General features: G+C 41.9%; 1 protein-coding gene across 1 annotated transcript in view; it reads left to right on the top strand.

The window, feature by feature from the left end:
- The first annotated feature begins 12569 nt into the window (after positions 1 to 12569).
- The window catches only part of LOC129769243 (uncharacterized), a 199795-nt gene continuing 186458 nt past the window's right edge, over positions 12570 to 25906 (top strand). The window contains exon 1 of the mRNA XM_055771355.1: positions 12570 to 14299. The gene's annotated coding sequence lies outside the window, so the exon portion shown is untranslated. The remainder of the gene's footprint in view (positions 14300 to 25906) is intronic.

The raw sequence follows: 25906 nt of genomic DNA, 5'->3' as shown, positions 1-25906 counted from the left end.
TCCCAACGGACAAGTTGCTGAAGCTAGAGAGTATAAACGTCTGCTGGGCTGTGGGACGTTTTAGAATCGTTCCGCCTGTTCCAAAGCAATTGGAGCGATGTTTCAAGTGTTTAAACTTCGGCCATCTGGCGAAAGGCTGCTTGGGGCCAGATAGTTCCAAACTGTGCAGGAAATGCGGAATAGAGGGACACTTTGCCAGCGACTGCAAGGGAAAGCCAAGGTGTATGCTCTGCGAGGACAGTAATGACCATACGACGGGAGGCTTTAATTGCCCTGTGTACAAACAGGCGAGGGCAAGCGAACAGTGATGGAGATAATCCAAATAAATCTCAACCATTGTGACACCGCACAGCAACTGTTGTGGCAGTCAACGACAGAAACAAAATGTGATGTCGCAATTATCGCGGAGTCGTATCGCATTCCCCCCGGTAACGGTAATTGGGTGACGGATAAAGTGGGAATGGCCGCCATCCAGGTCATGTGCCGATATCCCATTCAGGAGGTAGTCTCGAGGACTCGCGAGGGTTTCGTGATCACAAAGATCAACGGAATTTTCATCTGCAGTTGCTACGCACCTCCCAGATGGACGATGGACCAGTTCCACTATATGCTAGATGTCCTCACCGAGGAGCTCGCTGAACGAAAACCAGTCGTTATAAAGGGTGTGTCACATCAAATTGCATCACGGAAAAAATGCTGTAGAAATTCGCCCAGTAGACCGATCCTTTTGAAAATTTTAGACAGTGAAATAAAAACTATTAAACAACTTTTGGCATTTTCTTTTTATTCATACTTCGAGCCCAAGCCTGTATGCTCGCACCTTCCTCTTTACCCCGTCCATAAGGTTCTGTACAACGTCAGGTTGTAGTTTTTTTTAACAGAAATCCATTTTCTCTTGAAGTCCGCCTCCGATTTGACAACTTTTGGGTTCTTCCGGAGGGCCTGCTTCATAATCGCCCAATATTTCTCTATTGAGCGAAGCTCCGGCGCGTTGGGTGGGTTCATTTCCTTTGGCACGAAGGTGACCCCGTTGGCCTCGTACCACTCCAACACGTCCTTTGAATAGTGGCACGAAGCTAGATCCAGCCAGAAGATGGTCGGGCCCTCGTGCTGCTTCAATAGTGGTAGTAATCGCTTCTGTAGGCACTCATTAAGGTAAACCTGCCCGTTTACCGTGCCGGTCATCACGAAGGGGGCGCTCCGCTTTCCGCAAGAGCAGATCGCTTGCCACACCATGTACTTTTTGGCAAACTTGGATAGTTTCTGCTTGCGAATCTCCTCCGGAACGCTGAATTTGTCCTCTGCGGAGAAGAACAACAGGCCCGGCAGCTGACGAAAGTCCGCTTTGACGTAGGTTTCGTCGTCCATTACCAGGCAATGCGGCTTCGTCAGCATTTCGGTGTACAGCTTCCGGGCTCGCGTCTTCCCCACCATGTTTTGCCTTTCGTCGCGGTTAGGAGCCTTCTGAACCTTGTTTGTGCGCAGGCCCTCCCGCTGCTTGGTCCGCTGGATGAATGAACTTGACAAATTCAGCTAATTGGCGACATCCCGGACCGAACTTCTCGGATCACGTCTAAACTGCTTAACTACGCGCTTGTGATCTTTTTCACTGACGGAGCATCCATTTTTGCCGTTCTTCACCTTCCGGTCGATGGTTAGGTTCTCGAAGTATCGTTTTAGTACTCTGCTGACCGTGGATTGGACGATTCCCAGCATCTTACCGATGTCCTGATGTGACAACTCCGGATTCTCGAAATGAGTGCACAGGATTAATTCACGACGCTCTTTTTCGTTCGACGACATTTTTCCAAATTTACGAAAAATTGACAGTGAAGCATGGCCAACGTGATCTATACACTCTTATCTGATTATAAGCGAAAGCTGAAGATATAATTCCTAAAAATTAAATTTCTACAGCGTTTTTTTCCGTGATGCAATTTGATGTGACACACCCTTTAGGAGGGGATTTCAATGCTTGGGCAGTAGATTGGGGAAGCAGATGTACCAACGCGAGAGGGACTTGCTTACTAGAAGCTCTGGCCAAGCTGGATGTTACCCTGTGCAACGAGGGTACCACTAGTACCTTCCGTCGAGATGGCCGAGAGTCCATCATCGACTTGACTTTCTGTAAAGGATTATACTAGTTATGAAGTGATCCCACGTTGTTGTGAATAAAACTGAAACAGTGCGGGAATGGAGGCCGGTTCGACGAATAGTTAGGATATTAGATTAGGGAAATATATGTATAGAGTAGGTAAAGAATAAATGTTTGAGTTGAGAAAATGTGTTAGTTGATTTTTGTAGTTATAATTTCGTGTTTGGAGAAACCCTTTCAAGCTTCGCGTTGTTTGTTGTAGAATTTTCGTTGTACTCCAAGTGTGGACTGCTTGGGATTCTCAGTCCGTCTCGGCTCGTGCTTTCTGAAGCGATTGGGGAGGTGTAAACAGCCGGAGGAACCAGGGGAAGAAGCATTGGTGTGCGTATCTGTGCCCTTGGTAGAATCTGCGGACTTCTCCCAGTCACCGTGTTGGAAACAGAGCAGAGAATCGGGAACGCGTACAGGTGTAGGTGTCAGGAAGGGTCAGCTTTTCGCGCATTTTGGGCCCAACGACACCTTCCGAAATGTGTCCCGAAAAATTAAAAACTATCGTGAAAGGGTTATTTCCGCAGCACGACCCAACGACCTGGCCACCCATGCCATATGGAGAGGATGAGGATAACATCGAACGCAGAGAGGTGACGAACGACGAGCTAGTTGCAGCTATGAAACGCCTCAAAACGAAGAAAGCGCCTGGCCCAGATGGAATCCCCAACGTAGCTTTAAAAGCGGCAGTCCTAGGATTCCCTGATATGTTCAGGACAGCAATGCAGAAGTGTCTAGACGAATGCTACTTTCCGGATCAATGGAAGGTACAAAAGCTAGTACTACTCCCCAAACCAGGAAAGACGCCGGGTGATCCAGCATCATATAGACCCATATGCCTGTTGGACACTCTGGGGAAACTTTTGGAGAGAATCATCCTTAATAAGCTGACGGAATGCACGGAGGGAGTTCGTGGACTGTCCGATAGTCAATTCGGATTTCGAAAAGGGAGATCCACGGTAGATGCCATTCGCATAGTGGTCGAAAGAGCAAACAGAGCATCCAAACAGAAGCTCAGAGGAAATCGATACTGCGCAGTGATAACGATCGACGTTAAGAACGCGTTCAATAGTGCCAGCTGGGAGGCCATCGCGACTGCGCTCCACACGATGAGAGTCCCTGAATACCTGTGTAGAATACTGAGAAACTACTTCGAGAACCGTGTGCTGGTGTACGAGACAAACACGGGCCAGGCGCAGATTAAAACTACGGCTGGAGTTCCGCAGGGCTCTATCCTGGGTCCATCGCTCTGGAACAGCATGTACGATGGCGTACTAAAACTAAATCTGCCCAGAAGTGTGGAGATCATTGGCTTCGCGGATGACATTGTTATTCTCGTGACCGGAGAATCCTTGGAACGGGTCGAAATGCTCGCGACCGAATCGATAGACATGATCGGAAGGTGGATGCAAAGTGTGAAACTGCAGATAGCCCACCACAAGACGGAAATGTTGATTGTCAGCAACCGCAGGGCGGTGCAACGTGCAGAAATCAGCATCGGAGAGCACTTGATAACTTCGAAGCGAGATTTAAAATACCTGGGGGTGCAGATCGATGATCGACTGAACTTCAACAGTCACGTCGACTACGCTTGTAAAAAAGCAACGAAGACAATCAATGCACTGACACGAATCATGCCCAACAACTTTGGCCCAAACAGCAGCAAGAGGCACCTTTTGGCTAGTGTCTCCTCATCGACATTACGATACGGGGGTCCAGCCTGGATCGCGGCGATAGAAACTCAGCGGAACACGAGGAGGCTGAATAGTACGTACCGGCTCATGGCGATGCGAGTCGCGAGTGCGTACAGAACCATATCAACAGAAGCGGTCTGCGTCATAGCCAGGTTGGTCCCTATCAACATCATCTTGGCGGAAGACAGCGAGTGCTATATGAGGAGGGGAACCAGAGGAATCCGGAAGCTAATGAGGGCAGAGTCGATGGCTAGGTGGCAGCAAGAGTGGAGTGCGGCTCAAAACGGCAGATGGACGCACAGGCTCATACCGACACTAATGGGCTGGGTAAACAGGAAACATGGAGAGGTGAATTTTCACCTAACGCAGTTTTTGTCTGGGCATGGCTGCTTCAGGCAGTATCTGCACCGGTTTGGACATGCAAGATCGCCTCTTTGTCCGGAGTGTGGAGATGTGGAGGAAACACCGGAACACGTCATATTTGTATGTCCAAGATTCACCACAAGGCGCGAGGGGCTGCCTACCCTTCATGCTGGGAACATCGTAGAGGAAATGTGTCGTGACGAGGGCATCTGGAACGCATTGAACAGTGCAATCGTTCACATCATGTCCGAGCTACAGCGGAAGTGGAGGACCGACCAGCGTGCGGATAACGCCTGACTATAAAAGATGAACCACAGTGAGATCTGAAGCACCGGAGTACCCCACGAGAGCGGCCGTGACGGAGTGCGCGTTATGTTGGAGGGCACTACCTAGTCGGCGCTCCGCTGGGAAGAGAAATCCTGCGAGGGTGACTGTGACGGGGCGCGCGTTACGTTGGAGGGCGCTTCCTAATCGGATCACGTCTCGACGGGTAAGCGAAATCTGGCAAGAAGGATTGACAAATTGCTGGCAATGCCTCATGGTGGATTGTAAAGAAGAATACTGCGAGGACTTCGACGAAGCGAGCGCCTAGGAAGGCGTCACCAAATCGGTGTGTACCTCACGAGAGTTGCTGTGACGGAGTGCGCGTTATGTTGGAGGGCACTACCTAATCGGCGCTCCGTTGGGAAGCGAAATCCTGCGAGGGTGGCTGTGACGGGGCGCGCGTCAAGTTGGAGGGCGCTTCCTAATCGGTGCACGTCTCGACAGGTAAACGGATACTGTCGCGAAGAACAGAAAAATGCCTGCCTGTCAACGCCCTATCGTGGCCTGGATGGAGGAACACTGCGAACATTTCGAAGGAGCGAGCATCATGGAGGAAGCCATCGACAAACTGGTGCATACCCCACGAGAGTAGCTGTGACGAAGTGCGCGTCTTGTTGGAGGGCACTACCTAATCGGCGCTCCGTTGGGAAGTGAAATCCTGCGAGGGTGACTGTGACGGGGCGCGCGTTAAGTTGGAGGGCGCTTCCTAATCGGTGCACGTCTCGACGGGTAAATGGATGCCTGCAAAATGGTCATAAGCGCAGTGGAGAGCAACGAATGGTGAATAAGAATATAGAGAAAAAGGGAAGGATCAACGTTAGTTTGCGTTGAAAACTCGTGAAGTGCTTGAGCACAGCCGCCCCCTGAAGTAGTCGCCTAGATGTGGTCCCGGGGGGAATGAGGCTACGAGTAGAGGGCTTGGTTTTTGTGGGTGCGATCCCCACTCGACGTCTGGGTTATCCCTTCCCAGATAAGGCTGGAAGAGCGTTCCTCACCTCTATAAAAAAGAGAGAGAGAGAGAGAGAGAGAGAGAGAGAGAGAGAATCAAGTTGCTGGCCTAGAATAGCACTTCGGGTCTTGGTCCCTGTTTCTGCCGTAAGAAGCGACTAATCGGGTGACAACACGAGTAAGGGCGTGGTAAATCCTATGGAGATAGCACGGGGAAAAAAACATGAACAGCAGCAACCGAAGGAGTACCAAGCACATCAGGATCGACGCCAGTTACATCCTGATTACTGACATGACATGGAAACGAGTGAGCTTTGACGCCAAAGTGTAGCGGTAAGCAGTTATATGTTATAGGGCAAAACATACTCTATATGTATTTACCCTAAGGTAGATAATGAGTGTATGGGTTGAGCTGATCTTAAAAGCCGTGTAAAGTTATTCGCTTCCCTGTGCTATTATTCAGATCAGAAAGTCTGGGAGAGATTTCCGCGAGAGCTTTCTAGTATGCTGCTTCTTGATCGTGAAGGCTGGAATGCGGTAATTCGAAACTAGAACGAGACGGCCTGCTTTAATCTTGGATTTCCGAGTGCGGCCGATAAGCTTTCGGGAAAAGCTACGTACGTAGGCCTGATTTCACTTTCCCTGATCTGAGGAATTCCTGGCTCGCACATTCTACTGCTGTTAGCTGAAAACGGTGGAAGTGCGCGGGTTTACCCATCTTTCGTCCATTCGTCCATGCTAAGTAATAAGTTAGCAAGTTTTCGTTGTTCCAGATATTAATCTTTATAATTTTAGTTAGTCGATCGTGAGTGGTGTCTGTTTGTAAAAAAGTAGTTAGATGATGTGTCTGTGCTATCATCAGAAAGGTAACTCATTTATAATTTAAATCATGTGCGAACGCAGTGCTTATACCAACGTATTAGCCGAAGGCTACACTACTCTCTACAGGCAGCGCCTTCGTCTCATCGCAACGTAACAACGCAACGACGTAACGCATCCGCCGCATCGTAAACGGAAGTGCCGATTCAAAGAATAAAACTTTGTCCGGCTGCCGTTACATCGAGGACCAACAGCAACAAATTCAAAGCAAGCCGGTGAGTCCGTTCCTTTATTCTGCTTCTGTGGAAGGTGGCGTCCAGTGAGGACGCCACGGTGATTTTTCATTCGAACCGAAAGATCGATAATAATTGGACTGCGAGTGAAAGACGTGTCCAACAAAAGGAGTTGTTAGCCATTGTTCCGGTGTCGTCATTCCCGGACAATTTGAAAGCTATTGACCAACGATATAAAGCACCAAACACAAAGCACAAAGACAAGATATAAAGCACAACGAAACAGTCATGACAGAAATACACTTATGAAGATACACACAGAAACAATAGAAAGAGAAAGTTAGGCCTAAGAGAAACATGAACGTGTTAGAATTAAAATGTTCCATGTTATGATGTTTCAAGAAAATACATTCCTCACTGTAATGATATTTTGTAAGTGGTTATGATGTTTAGTGTTTGGAAGAATAATAATATTGCCTGTTTGTAATTCTTTCCGTTGCGGACTTTCGCTTGGCGAAATTTGAATCGGATGTTAAGTGCTTCCATTGATTTACGCTCTCTAGCGGGGGATAGCGACCTGACCTGTGATGATATTCATTCAGGCACAGGTGCAATCTACTGATCGTTCTGAAGCTAAATAAAGGTTGATGAGGTTTTAGCTGGTTGTGGAGTTCTTGGCGGGCACACGATCTTGGCGGGCAGTCTCCTTCGGGAGTGGCGCTTAAGCAGCGCAATTTTAGAGGATCGGCCAGCCCACGGCTACAAAAGGCTGACAGTAAGGAAAGATAAAACCTTCCTGGAATGGTGTGTGGGTTGATGGTGGGTTAATGCCCCCGTCCCGATAAATTGCTTGGCAGGACTTCGGGTGCGTTCGATGATCGTCTAGACTTAGGCATTAGGTACTAGGCTCATTATGTAACATTCCTGACTTGCGCTGATCCGACTCTGAACAAGGCCCCCATGAAGGACCGTATCAACCCTGGCATGGCCTCACTGCTTTCATAAATAACCATGGGATCACCAAAAGCGACTATGTACAACGAGCGGAGATAGCGGCCCGAAGTGGGGACCCAAAAAACATGGCTTATTTCACACAAACACCAACAAAACATGGAGAGAAGAATGCGTTCGCAAGAAGCTGAAAATTGCAGAAGGCACCGGCTCGAGTAGCCACAACGAGTGCCAGCAATAACAAACAACAAGGAGAGCAGCAAGCACTCCAGGAGGAACCTTTACCGAACCGACCTCAACCAACACCGCATCCCGAGAAGGGTTTCCAACTTGGAAGGTCCTATATAACGGAGATCAGAAGAAAGGTGAACGAGATAGATGTTTTTTTTCTAAAAGATAAGAACAACGTCCATCTAAAAATCAAGTAGCTTGTGACAAGGATTAGATCCGCCGTTACGCCGCTGAACGAAGCAGGAGCTGCAGCTGGGAGCAGAGGCTACGGAAAAGGCACTGCTTGTGGTCAAGGAGAAAACCGTAGAGGTACTGGAGACGCCGAATGGTTCTCTCAGATCAGACAAGAGAAGAAGGTACACACCAGGAGGGGGTACACATTATTATGGGTATGAAATGAAAGGGCTTGACTAGTAGAACACAGTTATTTATGAAAAATGCATATCCAAGACAGCCGCGATCACAAATTAGCAAATTACTTTATTAAACGGTTTTATTTAGCTTGAACTGTTTGTATCTATGTTTGTATGTCTGTAGGGTTGTCCCACATTAATAGAAATTTGACCAATAGGAACTGACCGAATTTATAAAACAACTTTATCTCTGCTGTCATTTTAAAACTGCTTATCTTGAAAAATCCAATTTGGCCGCCGCTACAAAATAGCTGATTCCATATTATCTTAAAAAAATGTTGATTGAGATATGTGTATCAAACGAACGAACTTGACTTGGAGAACAAACTATGTATTTTCTGCAATCCACTCAATATCGGTATCAAATGAAATTATTTGACTGATAGAATACAGTACAAAGGTTTTATTGTAGAGAAATATTCCAATGAAACAGATAATGTACTAAAAACCAGAAAATAAAATAAGTAAAAAAAAACGTTTTAAGTTAAACGGTTTAATTGTGATTAAACATAATAATGTACTAAAAACTAAAGAAGAATTAGGCAAGTAGCAGTTAGCAGTTATCACACCTCTCCTTCATAGGTCTAGGGCATTGATAAGACTAAAATAAAATCGTGGGGCACGTTGGATTTCCATTATTCACAATTAGCGACTTCATCATATGTCCCACGATTTTATTTTAGTGTTATCAATGCCCTAGACTAATGAAGGAGAGGTGTGATAACTGCTAACTGCTACTTGCCTAATTATTCTCTAGCTTTTAGTACATTATTATGTTTAATCACAGTTAAACCGTTTAACTTAAAAGGTTTAGATTACTTATTTTATTGGTTGTTAGTTTCTTGTTTCTCTACGATAAAAAATGCGTGGACAATGGAAAAGTGGAGAAATAATTGTTCAATAGAACATTAATCTGGGATATAACAAATTAAATGATCAAGTTTATAAAAGTTACACCCTTATTCTTGTTCACGACCGCATGTGCTTTCGTTCGAACACGTTCGAAAATTATATCGTTGGTTTCATTCGAAGCCGGTCGAACGAATTCTCTTTCGAATATAAACACTGTTGGTGTCACCAGATGTGTTTCGAAATTTCAACCTATCTAGGGAAGTCAAATTGTCAAATCACAGTAAAGAATAAAGTCGCAGTGTATTAAAATTTATGAAGCATAGGTGTAAGGAAAGGAAGTGTATTTTTCACTTCCATTTAATTACGATATGTTCTTAGATTTTATTGCAATTTAATTTAATTTCGTTAGGCTGGTTACCGCGAAAATATTACCTGTTTCAGATTAGTACACCCGAGGGCAGTTCTATTTTTCAAAACATGAAAGTACTCCGGGATTGATTAAAAGTACAAATCAAGCTTTAGTATCAAAATACAGATTAATTTTATTATTGCTTTGACAAACCTATGACAAACGGACCTAAAAGTTATACGAATTGGTATGAAAATATGGAGAATGTTCACGTTAATGATAATAAAGTCGATGAACATAACGCGAATTCCAATAGTCACACAATTGGTGTTGTTCGCTACTATAAGCAAAGATGTCGCTCAGGATTATTAATTCATATTCAAGATGGATAAAATCCGATATACAGGGTAACTTTGATATAACGTACATTTTACTTTCAAAATTGTACGTTGTATCGAATTGTACGTTATATCGAAGCATAATAAAGAACTCAGAAACGTAGCTTATATTACTTTGTTGTGTTGCTAGGTTAATAAATAAATTCAACTAGAAGACGAAGCCAACCTTTCTCATGATGTTTCCCTTCGTACTGTTGATTAAAATTTGATTCATTTAGAATCCGGAATCATAAAACAGTTGTACTCCGGGATTGATTAAAAGTACAAATCAAGCTTTAGTATCAAAATACAGATTAATTTTATTATTCATTTGGACTTTGAAAATGTGTACGTTATATCGAGGTAGAATGTACGTTATATCGAGGGTACGTTATAACGAGGGTACGTTATATCGAAGTTTCCCTGTACAAGTTGGAAAAAGCAATATGAAAACTAAACATTTTCAAAATTGATATTTTTTGAAAAAATACAGTGTGAATCTTTATTTTTTTTATCGAAAATCATCTGTTATACCTCGTATATGCTGCAAACAGATTTCAATTTAGTAATTTATTGATTATTTAAGATAACTTTCAAGTTGAACTTCGAAAAAATCGTTCCAACTTGCCCCGGGGTACCGGTGTGCGTTTATTTAAACGATTAAATTCTATGACATCAACTACACAAAACTCATAATCGTTCACCTGTTCAAATGATTAGCAATTTATTTTATCCTCGGCGACGAAACGATTTTCTACGGTAGCCTAATTAAAAATATATGTCAGACAAAAAAATCATATCTGTTCATTTCTTTCGGATTCTATAGAAATCTTTAATTAAAATGAACATTAGAGAAAATCAATTTGAGTATAATTATTTTTCGTTTCAATAAATCACAAAAGCAAAAATTGATTTTTTTTCTACGCTTGATCTGATTCGCAACTCAACAGTAGCGTTTGACTGACAAACGAAAAAACACGTTCGTGCAAAAAAAGAGGTAACACATTTCGTTCGAACGAACCATGTTCGAAAGTCCGAATGGGTAGATTTGCTTCGTACGAAACCATCCGTTCGGAAACAAACAAGAAACAAGAATGAGGAGCATAATGTCATTTGCAGAGTCTATTCATCTTCTAAACATTCCTTTGTTGTAGAGAACACAGCAGGTTCACCTAAGAATGTTTGATTTTATTCCAAGTTTTATTTCCCTTGATAGAATTCTTCAAAAACATATTTAATCTTTTTTTTTTTGGCTCGAGTGCAGGGTTGCCAACATTTTTTTTTCAAAACTCAGGGAAAATGGAAATTAAATCAGGAAAATCATTGGGTTATCCGGAATGTTTGTGTTTGTGTGTTGTGTTTGCATAGGTTTGCTTCACAATCTCTCGTCATCTTTCATACAGTTTTTTCTTTCCTACCAGATAATGTTTGCCTTCTCGTCGAAGACTGTCCAAGGTATTATTTTATACTGTCCATAGAATCGAACTTTTTGCCCTTAAAATTATTCTGCAGAGACCTGAACCTGTGATAATCTGAGGTTGTAATAACCGGTTAGCATAGCTGGTGAGATAGGACCTCCCAGCCAGATTCCAAAATATTTTATTGTGTAATTTATAGTGATATGAAGTTTTGCATTGGCCTGATGGGAAGATTACGCCTATTACATAGACTAATTCACGATGTTTGTCCTGGATCGCTACCTTCAATGTGTTCATTTGCTAGCAGTACTTATGGGAATTTATCGACTGGTTACTTGGAAGAAAGTTATTGTACAGATTTTTTTTTCCAATCGCACCAGACACAGAGCATGACTTTCTTCGGCTGAAGATCGACTTTTGGGTTAGCTTAAGGTTGTTTATTTCGCGTATATCTTTTTCGCCGATCAAAATTGTTGTAAATTATCCATTTTCATCAACCGCCACTCTTCAAAACAGCATTTTCGTTGCGTTCTCGAAGCGAGTCGCAGATTGAAATGCAATCCATTGAAGGTATTTCATTAAAATTGTGTGGAAAGGAAAAAAGATCTCGCAAAATTATCCTCAATGTTCATTCATTCAATTGGCGTTGACGACATTGAGCTTCATTTTCTGTCATAGTGATGCAAAAATCATATTGGATTTTCAGGTGGAATAAATGCAGTACGTGTTTTAATCATTCAAAAAACACCAAGTAATTATTTTCCTTCAAAATATAATAATTTTTGTATTCGAGCGTCTCAATCTGATTGAGAATCTTTATTTCACGTCAACTTCAACATTTTATAAATGTCGACACTGTACTTTCGAAAGCGTGAATCGCCTCGGAATAAATAGTTAACGAAAGAAAGACCAATCATTATATTCTATTTTGAGCTTTTTTATGTTGGCTATTCTGACATTTCTCATTTCCAACCAGGGAAACTTTGAAAGGAATCCCGGTATATTCATTACGGATAGGTTTTTTGTGATAAAGTAAAAAATTCAAAAATCAGGATAAATCAGGATCATTTCAGAAAAATCAGTCAAAATTGAATGATTGTAAGGATATCAGGATACGAGCCAAAAGATATCAGATACGAGCCAAAAGGTTGGCATCTCTGCTTGCGTGTCCCGTTTTTTAATCCTGAACTATTTGGTCAGCCTAGGTATTTGGTATTTTGAATGGGTTCCTCCAAAATGTATTTATCAAAATGCACATCACAGCGAACCCCAGTATACTCTACCAAAGCAACTCCGACAAAAAGTCGTAGTATATCGTTCACAGATTCCGCTGCCACAAAGCGCATGCTCGACGTCAGCTTCGAGCACCGAACAGCTGTCGACGTCGGTTCCCATTTCGCCCCAAAACAACAGCCGAATCCTGTCGAGTTGTCTTTACTGTTGCATACATCGTGGAGCCTACAGTTATCCTTAGACGTGGCACCACTTCGGTTCGGTTTGCGTGGATCCGTCGCGGGTTGAACGCTGGGTTTGGTACGTCAGACGGGTGTGTAGTTGTGATGACGACTTTGAACCAAATAGTTTGTACCTTCGGTGGAATATGGTGTGTACTATAGTGCGAGGACAATGACGATTGTGACGCGGATGGTGGCTGCCGCTTGACTGTAGTGGTGTCGCATTGGTGACGGGACGAGATGTCAGTGTAGAGGTGCGTAACTATTTATCTAGCAATTATTGGCTGTTGCTGTCGCGTGGTACCACTATAGACCGTGCTTTAGTGGGTGCGACGAGCGGATGGAAAGAATCCAAGAGGATGGCAATGGGTGATGAACTGTTTTTTGTTGCTTCTGTTGGTGGCGTTGGCTTCCGTTCGGTAGTGACGGAAAAAGGCTCGCTGTTACGCTCGCTGTTACAAAAACAGACGAGCCACGATAGAAGACGACTAGTTTCGGATCTGCATTCGGGCGGAACACTACCTGGAATTGATATTGTGTTTGTGGTCGAATGAAACGTTTAGAAAACATTATCGTCATGTTTTTCACACACGCAAATTAAAAAAAAAGGAATGTGTAGTAATTGGAGCGATATGTCTCGCTCTCAGCCCACCTGTTTTCACAAATCCATCGAGCAGACTTTCAACAAAAAAGTTTAAGAAGAGCCAGATTCCGTTTCCACAGTGAATTTCAACCGAAAAGTGAGAAACACAATTTTTGTTTTCCCTCGTTCCACCCTGTCGGTTCGCCGAAGTCGGAACATTGTTTGTTTAGTTGTCTGCCCCGCTGGCTAGGCCAGAGAGCACAACGGTCGCTGTTTTTGCGCGTTTCCTCCCCCAAAGCACACCATAAATCATAACGTAATAAATTCGTAACAAATTTCTTCGATTATTTTGTGTGCTTTCCCTCCGACCATCGGTCTGTAAAAAAATCTAAAAAAAAAATAAGAAACTCCCCATCACTGAAGAGACGATAGCTGGAATACAAATTTCGCTTTCTATACATCGCTTCCCTTTCCCCCTCGTGAAAAACTCAACATTGGCGCGTGGGAGTGAAGGGAAAACTCTCCTTCTTACGGGAGGGAAAAATAAGAAAAAACAAAACCCAACGAATGGCAATTCGGGCGTAAGAAAATCCAAAACAAAGCGCCCAAATCTATACACACTGCTGCTTCGTGGCACACTAAGTAAACAAATACACATACGCACCGAATCCCACGCACGATACACGCAGAGAAATCGGAAAAGATAGTGCAGCAATGGCAGCGATTTTCCATTAATGTGATTAATGATGTGCGAAAGCGATTAGTGAAATTAGGCAATTCAGAGGAGCTTAAGGCTACCGAAGTTGCCCTCGGGCTAAGCCAGCTGTGAGGAGATTGTGAGTTTTGTGAATTTGTGATTATTTTTTTGTTGCTGTCCGTCGTGTCTGTGTGGTGATGCTGATAAAAATAAGCCATTGATGAAGCGAAAGAGATGGTGAAAAATGTGCTGAGTGATACCAAATGGGTTCCTGTTTTGGTTGGCGTTCGTTGGGAGGGAAAATACATTGAGCGGCGTTTTTCATCCCCTTCAGAAAGTCATCATGATGTGAAGATTTTTGTTTGGTGTTGATTGAATTAGAAAACCGAAATCGTTGTTGACTCCGTATCTGATAAGCGGCTGCTTCCGAGGTTTGGAGAGTAGCGAGTGGTGAGTTTCAATTTTCCCGAATTTTAGATTTTTAAAGCTGATTATATCAGAAGATTAAGGGAAGCTGTTATGAGTAGCCGTATAAGAAATTGTTGTGTTTATGTTTTGATTGAAAGTTTTAAGACGATAATGTTTTGAACGATTACGCGTTCTTGTACTACTCATTTATTGGAGGGGATTTATAGTAAGTAATACATTATTTTAAGTTTTTATCCAAACAAGTGTCTACTGGTTACGATTCTCAGTAGTATATTTTTGCTTCATCGAAAATTTATTACTTTTTTTTATTAATTCGTTTATTTTCTAGGGCTCAGTTACATAGATTTAAAAAAGCCAAACTCTTATCTATATTTTCATAACAATTTTCAATAATTCTAAGTAAGGTAAGGTAGTAAGGTAGGAAACCGATTACTCGCGGTGGTCTCGAGATTTAAAGGTTGACATATTTTCTTCAGGAAAGACAGAGATACAGGGATATTGTAACAATGCTGATGATCACACTGAATTTTTAAACCTACTCTTATATTCATTATGTATTTACATTTCTACTTATTTAATTGTTAGTAGAAAGGGAACCGATTGCACGCGAAGGAAGAAAAGGAGGGTATAAGTATATAAGGAAACTCACACACGAAGATCGATAGCTTTAAGAAAACATAAATTTGGGACATGTGATCAAGGCACATTGGGCTGTACATTTGGAGTCGAACCAGACCCCAAGATACTTGAATGACATAGCATGAGTGATCGGTTTACCCAAAAGTTGAAGGTTTTGCTCGTTTATGCTTCCTAGAAAAAAAAGTTTTCTCTGTGGAGAACTCGATCCCTAGCCCAATGATCCAGGTTGAAAAGTTGTTCAAAGTATCTTGTAAGGGTTCTCGCAGGTCGGATTCGTTTGATCATACGACAGATACCACTCCATCATCTTCAAGTTGTCTCAGGCTGCAATTTTGTGCAAGGCAATTGTCAATGTCTTTTACATAGAAGTTGTACAAAAGGGAGCTTAAACATGAGCCCTGGGGGAGTCCCATGTAGGAGACACGACTTACTGTCGAACCCCTGTGAGAAAAATTCAAACATATTATTCAATAGAGGCGGCAGACCCCGAGAGTGTAATTTGTCTGACAGGACCTCTATTGAAACAGAATCAAAGGCCCCCTTTATGTCCAAGAATACTGAAGCCATTTGTTTTTTTTTCGGCGTAAGCCATTTGAATTTCTGAAGAAAGCAACGCAAGACAATCATTCGTCCCCTTGCCCCTGCGGAACCCATATTGTGTATCTGAGAGTAGGCCATTCGTTTCAACCCATCGATCGAAGCAAAACAAGATCATTTTCTCCAACAATTTCCGTATACAAGACAGCATTGCTATTGGGCGGTACGAATTGAAGTCGGACGCGGGTTTTACGGGTTTTTGAATAGCTATAACTCGTACTTGTCTCCAATCATCTGGAACAATATTATGCTCCAGAAACCAATTGAATAAGTTCAACAAGCGATGTTTCGCCACATTAGGGAGGTTTTTCAACAAGTTGAAGTAAATTTTATCTGATCCTGGAGCAGAGTTGTTACATGAAAGGAGAGCAAGGGAGAGTTTTATCATCGAAAACTTGGAATCAAGATCGCACCTATCTTGTGGTATATCTCGAATCATTCTTTGCACGAGAGCGGATTCGGGACAAACCTTCCGTGCAAAATTCAAAATCCATCGATGTGAATATTCCACGCTTTCATTCGATGAAGAGCGATTTCTCGTGTTTCGATTCACTTTCCATAATTTTTTTCATCAACGTTTCTCGAAATTTCGCCAATAAGAAGGTTTTTTTTCCCTTTGATCAAGTTTTTGAAGTGATTTTCAAGATCTAAATACGTTTGAAAATTATGAAAATGGTTCCACGTTTCGGAAAAGCTTGAAATGCATTCGATTTATCTGAATAAAGCTTGGAACACTGGCAATCCCATCATGGATTGGGAGATATTCGACGAATAGTAGAACCTGGGATGAGTTTCGTTTGAGCGTGAACTACGCTGTCATAGATCAAACGAGAAAGGATGTTATATTCCTCCGAAGAATATAATTCCTCCTGTAAAGAATATACTGCCACACCAAGCCAAACTGCTGCGTTAACGTAATCATGTACCTTAATGTAACTTCGTTCAAATGTAAAAAAATTCACCCGCCGAAAAAATTCTGTACCGATCTGTACTTTTTGACGAAAATATGTACTCTGTACCGTACAGAATCTGTACCAAGAATAACGAGAAAATCTGTACCTTTCAAGATAAATGGCAAATTTCATGTGGCAACATTGATGGAATCCTTGATTGACAAGTGATCACTATCGTTGGGATCCTGGATTACATTCCACTTGCAATCTAACGATAGTGAATTCGAAAGCGAGTGAAAGCGAGAGGTCAAAACACTTGGCTTAGCAGGAGGTTTAGGTACACGTGTTGTTTCTCCAGTATTCAAACCGGTCATATTGAAGCTAGTTCAAATGTCGAATATCAACAATGAACGGTTATCGTCGTACTGTTCCCCTCAGGCTGTTCCGTGAGAGAGGAAGTCTCCCAAGATCAACCGTGGCTCAAGAAGGGGTGATCACATGACTGAAAGCTGCTTCCGGCTAATTGTAAATCTCGGAGGCCAATACAAGCTGACAATACAGAGGTCTGTGCCTCTGAAGTTTTCCAAGCAACAGCTTTGATCCCTCCAATAGGTGGAAGATCAATCCTGAAAAATGAGTGGCACTTATTGATCCCCAATAGCACCCCTCCGTATCTGTCATCACGGTCCAAGCGCATACTATTAAAATCGTGGAAAGAGAGATCATCTCGAGAAAAAAGTCAAGTTTCGGACAGAGCACAAATATCACAATTGAAGTTATGAATTAAAAATTTAAATGTATCCAACTTCGGGATAAAACTACCGCAATTCCACTGTAAAAAAGTGATATATCCGACCTGTCTATTTAAATTAGACATCAATAGAGATAATCATTGCATGGAGGGGCCATGTTTGCCAACCTCATTTTCTATACTATCACGTAGTCAGAGAGAGCTGAATCAGCGAAGGTGACTCGAAACGAGTTGGACGGCGTGAATTTGGTTTTATTCCCTTCGTGGGAGACTGTTTCGAGCTGGCGGCAACTCAAGATCTTAACAGTCATCGAGGATAGTTTTTTTTCAATGGTCAGTACTTTCATTCGTAATGTATTCACACGTCAAGCCCGTCTCGGTTATCACATTCTCAATTTCGACTATGTGAGAGGGAATGTAAACCCGATAATCAATTGTAAAATGCTGGTCGACAATAATCTTGTTTGCGTCCTTCCGATCAGTCCCGACAACTCGCAACTTGTTTGATCTATCCTTCGAAATTTCCTACACGGAGGTATTCCCTGCCAGATCTTTCACGATCTGCAAGACTTTCAGAGTATTTCCATTGGGCTTAGGCCTCAAGAAAAAACATTGAAAGGGTCGGGGACAATAGGGTGGAAAAGCGAGGGTTTGAGTAGGAGCGTGGAGAACTGAGGGAGAAGGTAAAGTGGGATCGTTAAGGAGAGGAGATGGGAGGTTTGCGAGTTTTTTGGAGGAATGCTTGGTAGGGTTAACTAACTCGTTAACGGAAGAAACATCTTCCGGTATTGGAACGCGTTTGAGCGACTTCGCTGTTACTTTTTTTATCAGCTAGGAGGAAACTAGAGTAAGAAACCTCCATATCCGAATATCCCTCAGTCTCTGCCATTTTAAAATTGGCACTTATATTCTATTTTAGAATATTCACAACAATAATTCACAAACAAAAATTAAACCTAATATTTATAAATATTTTCTCTCACTATATTTAATCTTATTCACCTAAATGCGCACTCCAGTGCAGATGAACGGGAGAGTGTTGAAAGCTCGTTGGTAGTGAAAATGTGACTCAGACACCATCACACCAGAGATGACTAAGCGAAAATTCTAATGTCGTCGAAGCAGCGACAAAACAAGAACCAATCTTTGGCTCTCCGAAGATGGAAGCTTTCTCTTAGGCACGGCACTCTGCTTACGCTGTGTATAACGAAATGAACTTCTAAACGGAAAAAAACTAACAATTATTACGGCGGTAACCGATAACGGAATTTAGACGCGACTTTTTTTGGTCTGGTTACTTAGGGCAATTGGCGAAGAATGACCATATGTTTTGTTGAAATGTAAAAATAAAAGGTTCACCCTCAAGGTGAAGGTGGAAGATAGTCATTGTAGTAGTATAAACCACGTGTAAAAATGGGGTAATAGTGTTTGTGAGAGAAGAGCAAAGCACACGTGAATAGATCAATTCATTTATCGAACTGTGACACGATTCTTTGAATACATTTGAAAAAATAAATTAAATACTAAAGTGAAATGTATGAACGATATGTTCCGATGAACAATTGCAAATATAAATATATATATAGAAGGTGCATTTGTATATGAAGTAAAAATTCTGGTTATAAGCGAGCGTAACATGAGCAAATTTATAACAAATGCGAATTGGGGCTCTTTTGATATTAACAAGTTCTTCCGCATAGTAACTCGATGTTGATAGTTCCCTAATATTTTCCTTCGTTGATCGTATTGTTTTCACATATTGAAGTTGGAGAGCCTTAACCCTTCTCTTCGTTGGCCGAGTCATTTTGATTGAATGTAATACTTTTCCGTTTACTGTTTTTGAAAGCATAGGCAGCCGTGGCAGTGTTCCGAGCTCTGCAATACAATTTTCTTACCTAATGTTAAAGTTGCTAAAACATTACATTATAGACCCATTAAACGTAATAATAATAATTGTATTGATATCAACACAATTTTATTCTATTGATTTTCATGACATGAAACGCTCAGGACTCGGGAATAACATTTTGTTGAGTGGTTTTTATAGCTGTTTCGATGATGTTGTCTGACATCAGTGTCGAAAAAATAACGATGATTTTACAAATACAAACAAAACCATTTTTCTTTAACTTCATTCAGTTTCAATAGTCGACAGTAGCATTTGGAGCTCGTTCGAAACTCACCCGAATCGTGCTGGACTACGAACGTATTAAAGAGTTTACAAGGTCCGTACAAAAAGTATCGCGACTTTTGAATTTCTGCGGGTTACGTATATTTAATTTTCAGTTTTTTTAGCGTCTTTTTTGTGCGGGGGACCGCACAAACAATTTGCGGTATATGGTCGGCTTGTGTATTTGTCTCGCGATGGCAAGAATAATTCATGTGTCAACCATTTTCAACTGATTCTACAAAACCACGTCACTCATCGGCCGTTTTCTAAGCCACATTCTTTTGAAGAGTACGTACCATACGATAATGTAGAATGAGGTAAACGAGCTAATTGAATAAAATAATTCTGTAGTCCAATTCACACAGATACTCTTTAAATCCAACTAAGTTTCGTACGTTTAAATTCCCGAACGGCAATTTTCCCCCTGGTTCAATCCACACATGAGAAGAAAACTAGATTATTCGAAGAATCTCTTGCTGCCCTGAACAAAGCAAACACTGCCTAACCCTAATCCCGAAATGACTTCATCATATTAACACCACGAGAGCAACAGCACTCACACTGCCTACTATAAAAGAAAAGCCCTAGCCACAATTTCCAGTTGGGATATTTTAGCATAGCCGACTTTGGCTCCAACGATAACATTTTCATTGGTCCTCCGAGAAAAAGTGAGCAAAAGTGGGACGAAAGGATGGGAACACACTCTTCTCTTGCCCCCTAAAACGACAAAACAAAAAACGCATTTCACAAGAGGAAGGCTGCTGTGCACTTTGTTTGCGTTGAGAGAGACAAAGAGTGTTTGTACCGAAAATAAGATAAAACATGTTATTTTACATCCCGCCCCCTCCGGCGATAAAGGACAACGGAGGTCCAATATGAGCGAATGATAATGATGGCTCTGGTTCTCGTTTACTCTTTTCCCCATCGCAAACAAGATTTCGCATATCCTTACTTGGAATATCTTCGGCAAACAAACACAATGTCCTAATTACACAAAGTGGAGTATACAATCGAGTTATCTTGTGGCTTCATGCTAGAGCGGATGTGGAAACCAGGAACAGGTCTGCTCTTTCCTAACTCAACCAACAATCTCCAATTTACTGTAATCAGTAATCCAAAAATAGGTTGTTTCTTATTATTTCATTCGGGAAAGCAGTATGCCCTTTGCATCATACTATGCACTGCGGCATTGCGTTTACATTTTTGCATAACACAATGTACAATTCGTGATGATGATAGCATATCAGAACAGAGGCACCAGCACATATGCTAGGGCGAGATAAACGTTGAGCTAAGCCTGTTCCGCTCGGTCCTAAGTTCATAATACAATACGACAGCAACATGGAGGAAACAAGGGTGGTTGAACAAGGGAAATTTGTAAGTGCTTCAGTGTGTGCTCTGCGTAATGAGTATCAGAGTACAGAGGGCTAGGATCTGGAGTGAGCACAATGTAATCCCACTAAAGTTTTTTTTTTTTGTTGCATCGTGAGCACTAGCTGAAAGGTCCGTACGATGGTGTGATTAGTATGTCAAAAATTGCATTTATTTAACCAACAGGTGTTATTTTCTTAGTATTTGGGAATAGATGAAACTCAAAGGGGTTCAAATAAAGCGGAAATATACATCGATTCATACTTTCAGCAACTCAATTCTCCATGAATTTTTGTTTGTGAAAATTACTACCGAATGGGATTTTTTTTTATTTAAATCGATTATTTTTACAGGCTCAGTTACATAGGTTTAAATGAGCCGAACTCCTTGCTGTATTGTTACTAGTATATATATATACATTTTTCCTTAATTCTAATATTAATAATATAGGAAACCGATTACTCGCGGTCGACTCGAGTTTAGAAGGGTGACATATTTTCTTCAGGAAAAGGAGGGGATATGAGGATATGTTGACAATGATCACACTCACACTCTCAATCACACTCATCACACTCAATTCTTAAACCTATCTTATATCTAATATGTATTTACATTTCATCTTATTCTTAAGAAGGGATCCGATCTCTCACAAAGGAAAAGGAAAAGGAAAAACTAAGGGTATAAGGACAATCACACACGAAGATCGATAGCTTTAAGGAATACATATATTTGGGACATGTAATCAAGGTCTAACCGAGCCAACACGTCTCTCACCGGCATCATGGGCTGCCTTCCTCGGGCCCGAAGGGTGACTACTAAATTCGATCTGGCGAGAAGATACAGCTCGCACGACCAAACAACGTGCTCGATGTCGTGGTAACCTTGGCCACAAACACAAAGATTGTTGTCGGCAAGATTAATACGAAAGAGTAGCGCATCTAACGAACAGTGATTGGACATGAGTCGGGAGAAGGTGCGAATAAAGTCCCGACTCAAGTCCAGACTTTTGAACCATGGTTTGAGGCTAACCTTAGGGATAATCGAGTGAAGCCACCGACCCAATTCATCTTCGTTCCACTTACGTTGCCAGTTAGCGATGGTATTTTTACGGACTAAAGAATAAAATTCATTGAAAGCGATTTGACGCTGATAAATATCGCCTTCAATTGCACCTACCTTTGCCAATGAGTCAGCCCTCTCGTTACCCGGAATTGAGCAATGTGAAGGGACCCAGACAAAAGTAATGACATAACAGCGTCTGGATAAAGCACTCAAAATTTCTCGTATTCTCTCAAGGAAGTACGGCGAGTGCTTTTCCGGCCTCACTGAACGGATAGCTTCGACAGAGCTAAGACTATCCGTTACAATGTAATAGTGTTCAACAGGTCGTGAGGCGACGCTGTCCAGCGCCCAGTGTATCGCTGCCAATTCAGCAATATACACTGAGCAAGGGATTCTGAAGACTGTGGGAGGTGCTAAAAAATTCGTTGAACACTCCAAATCCTGTGGACTCATTCATAGAGGACCCATCAGTAAATATCACAATTGATATCCCCATACTTTGCATCGAAGATCGTTGGAACGATCCTCGATCGAAGATAATCTGATGTTCCATGGATATCCTGCTTCATGGACAGATCAAAATGCACAGAGGAATTGATGTAGTCAGGAAAACAAACACGGTTGGGAATATACGAAGAAGGATCAACCTGCATGGAGATGAATTCATGATATGAGCTCATGAATCCAGAATGAAAATTTAGCCCGATCAGCTGCTCAAAATTTCCGATCACCAATGGGTTCATAACCTTACACCGGATGAAGAACCGTAGAGATAATAATTTGAAGCGATCTTTTAGTGGGAGTACGCCTGCCAAAACCTCGAGACTCATGGTATGCGTTGAGGGCATACATCCCAAAGCAATACGGAGACAAAGATACTGAATTCGCTCGAGTTTAATGAGGTGTGTTTTGGCAGCTGATTGAAAACAGAAACTGCCATACTCCATCACTGAGAGAATAGTTGTTCGATACAACATTATAAGATCTTCTGGATGGGCTCCCCACCAGGTGCCGGTAATTGTACGGAGAAAGTTTATTCTTTGTTGACATTTTTTACTCAGATACCTAATATGGGCCCCCCAAGTACATTTGGAGTCGAACCAGACCCCAAGATACTTGAATGACATAGCATGAGTGATCGGTTTACCCAAAAGTTGAAGCTTTGGTTTTGCTGGTTTATGCTTCCTAGAAAAAACCACCATCTCTGTTTTCTCCGTGGAGAATTCGATCCCTAGCCCAACGGCCCAGGTTGAAAAATTGTTCAAAGTATCTTGTAAGGGTCCTTGCAGGTCGGATTCGTTTGATCCTACGACAGACACCACTCCATCATCTGCAAGTTGTCTTAGGCTGCAATTTTGTGTAAGGCAATTGTCGATGTCGCTTACATACAAATTGTACAAAAGGGGGCTTAAACATGAGCCCTGGGGGAGGCCCATGTAAGAGAACTACTTACTGTCGAATCTCCGTGAGAAAAGTTCAAATGTTTCTCACAAAGCATGTTATATAACATATTATTCAGTAGAGGCGGCAGACCCCGAGAGTGTAATTTGTCTTACGATTTGTCTGAAAACCTCTATTGAAACAGAATCAAATGCCCCCTTTATGTCCAAGAATACTGAAGCCATTTGTTTTTTTTCGGCGTAAGCCATTTGAATTTCTGAAGAAAGCAACGCAAGACAATCATTCGTCCCCTTGCCCCTGCGGAACCCATATTGTGTATCTGAGAGTAGGCCATTCGTTTCAACCCATCGATCAAGGCGAAACAAGATCATTTTCTCCAACAATTTCCGTATACAAGACAGCATTGCTATTGGGCGGTACGAATTGAAGTCGGACGCGGGTTTTCCGGGTTTTTGAATAGTTATAACTCGTACTTGTCTCCAATCATCTGGAACAATATTATGCTCCAGAAACCAATTGAATAAGTTCAACAAGCGATGTTTCGCCACATCAGGGAGATTTGTCAGCAAGTTGAACTTAATTCTATCCGATCCCGGAGCAGAATTGTTACATGAAAGGAGAGCAAGAGAGAATTCTACCATCGAAAACTAGGAATCAAGATCGCACCTATCTTGTGGTATATCTCGAACCATTTTTTGCACAGGAGCGGAATCAGGACAAACCTTCCGTGCAAAATTAAAAATCCATCGATGTGAATATTCTTCGCTTTCATTCGTTGAAGAGCGATTTCTCATGTTTCGAGCCACTTTCCATAATTTTTTCATTGACGTTTCTCGTGACAAACCTCCCACGAAATTTCGCCAATAAGCACGTTTTTTCCCTTTGATCAAGTTTTTAAATTGATTTTCAAGGTCCAAATACGTCTGAAAATTCGCAATGGTTCCACGTTTCCGAAAAGCTTGAAATGCATTCGATTTATCTCCATAAAGCTTGGAACACTGGCTATCCCTCCATGGATTGGGAGGCCTTCGACGAATAGTGGAACCTGGGATGGGTTTCGTTTGAGCGCGAACCGCGCTGTCATAGATCAAACAAGAAATGAAGTTATACTCCTCCGATGGAGGCAAACCATCTCTGGAATTGATGGCTAGAGCAATCGCGTCCGCATATTTTTTCCAGTCAATGTGTCTTGTGAGGTTGTATGCCATGTTTATTGATTCAGAAGAATTCAACCCATTGGTGATAGAAATTTTGATTGGCAAGTGGTTACTACCGTTGGGATCCTGGATTACATTCCACTTGCAATCTAACGATAGTGAATTCGAGCAAAGCGAGAGGTCAAGAGCATTTGGGTTAGCAGGAGGTTTAGGTACACGTGTTGTTTCCCCAGTGTTCAAAACGGTCATATTGAAGCTGTTACAAAGGTCATATATCAACAATGAACGATTATCGTCGTACGGTTCCCACCAGGCAGTTCCGTGAGAGTTGAAGTCTCCCAAGATTAATCGTGGCTCAGGAAGGAGTGAGCACATGTCAACAAGTTGCTTGCGGCTAACCGCAGCTCTCGGAGGCCAATACAAGCTGACTATACAGAGGTCTTTGCCTCTGATGTTTGCATGACAAGCAACAGCTTCGATCCCTCCTAAATTGGGATTTGGTTGATGTAGCTTTAAGAGCGCTTACTCCAATTTATGGCCGTAATAATCGTTCAAGCCGGCAAACTGTGCATAGTTTAGTGACCAAATTTGAGTCTACATTTTCGTTGTATTGTAATGATGATTTTCATCACAAAATCATCTTCAGCGATGAGGCTCATTTCTGGCAAATGGCTTTGTCAACAGGCAAAATATGCGTTATTGGTCAGATACAAACCCACACAGAATAAGTTTAAACTCAGTATCTCAAGAAACCTTTGTTCTTTTAAATAAAAGTTGACAAGTCTTTAATGAAAGACCCATTACCTCATTCACATCCGGCTTGGAATCCATTGCACTTTGGCACTATTTTTAACCGGAAAACAATGCGCAAATTCGCGAAAATTGAATGATCGATCACAAAATGTCACCAATAAGCCTAGAACACTCATCTCACAAGACATCCCCCGGCAAGAAATTATAAAAAATCGATTTGATTCTTATTATTTTGGATATTATTTCAGAAGGCATCGATCTTTTTGGAATAGTTCTTTAGTAAATGTTGCGAGGGCTCTTGAAAGGGAAGATTCATGTCTGCTGGCAGCTGATGTGAGACTGAGGTTGACAAGAGATTTTTTATCTATCTTGGATCGAATGATATGCATGGTGAATAGCTAAGATTGTTGTATTTATGCTACTGCTCTAGCTACTGGTCGGTACAATTTAAGGAGCACGAATTGAACCAATCTAAACATGGAATTTAACACGTTCAGATAATGTTGGTTATTTTACAATTATTCAATGGTTTATCTCAAGAAAAATATATTTTTTTAATTTCAAAATCTTTCGTTATTTCCTCACATATTCATTTACAAGTTAAGATTATCATTTTAACTCCCATACCGGGCCTGATCACGAGCATCACTGCCACGTACGCTTTCACGTCACTTACACTTCACTTAATCTTTTTGTGTTTATCATCATTGTCACGGACAGTTGCGTGTAAAAATAAACTCCGTGAAGTGAAAGAGTTCATTCCCGTTTATAAGAGACATGTCAGTTGCATAATTTCGGGCATTTGAACGTTCAGTCGGCTGCATAATCTCGGGC

The sequence above is a fragment of the Toxorhynchites rutilus genome, chromosome 2 (genome assembly GCF_029784135.1).
Source record: "Toxorhynchites rutilus septentrionalis strain SRP chromosome 2, ASM2978413v1, whole genome shotgun sequence".
NCBI classification, from domain to species: Eukaryota; Metazoa; Arthropoda; class Insecta; order Diptera; family Culicidae; genus Toxorhynchites; species Toxorhynchites rutilus.
Note: the sequence above shows the minus strand (reverse complement) of the source record. Positions and strands in the feature narration are given on the sequence as shown.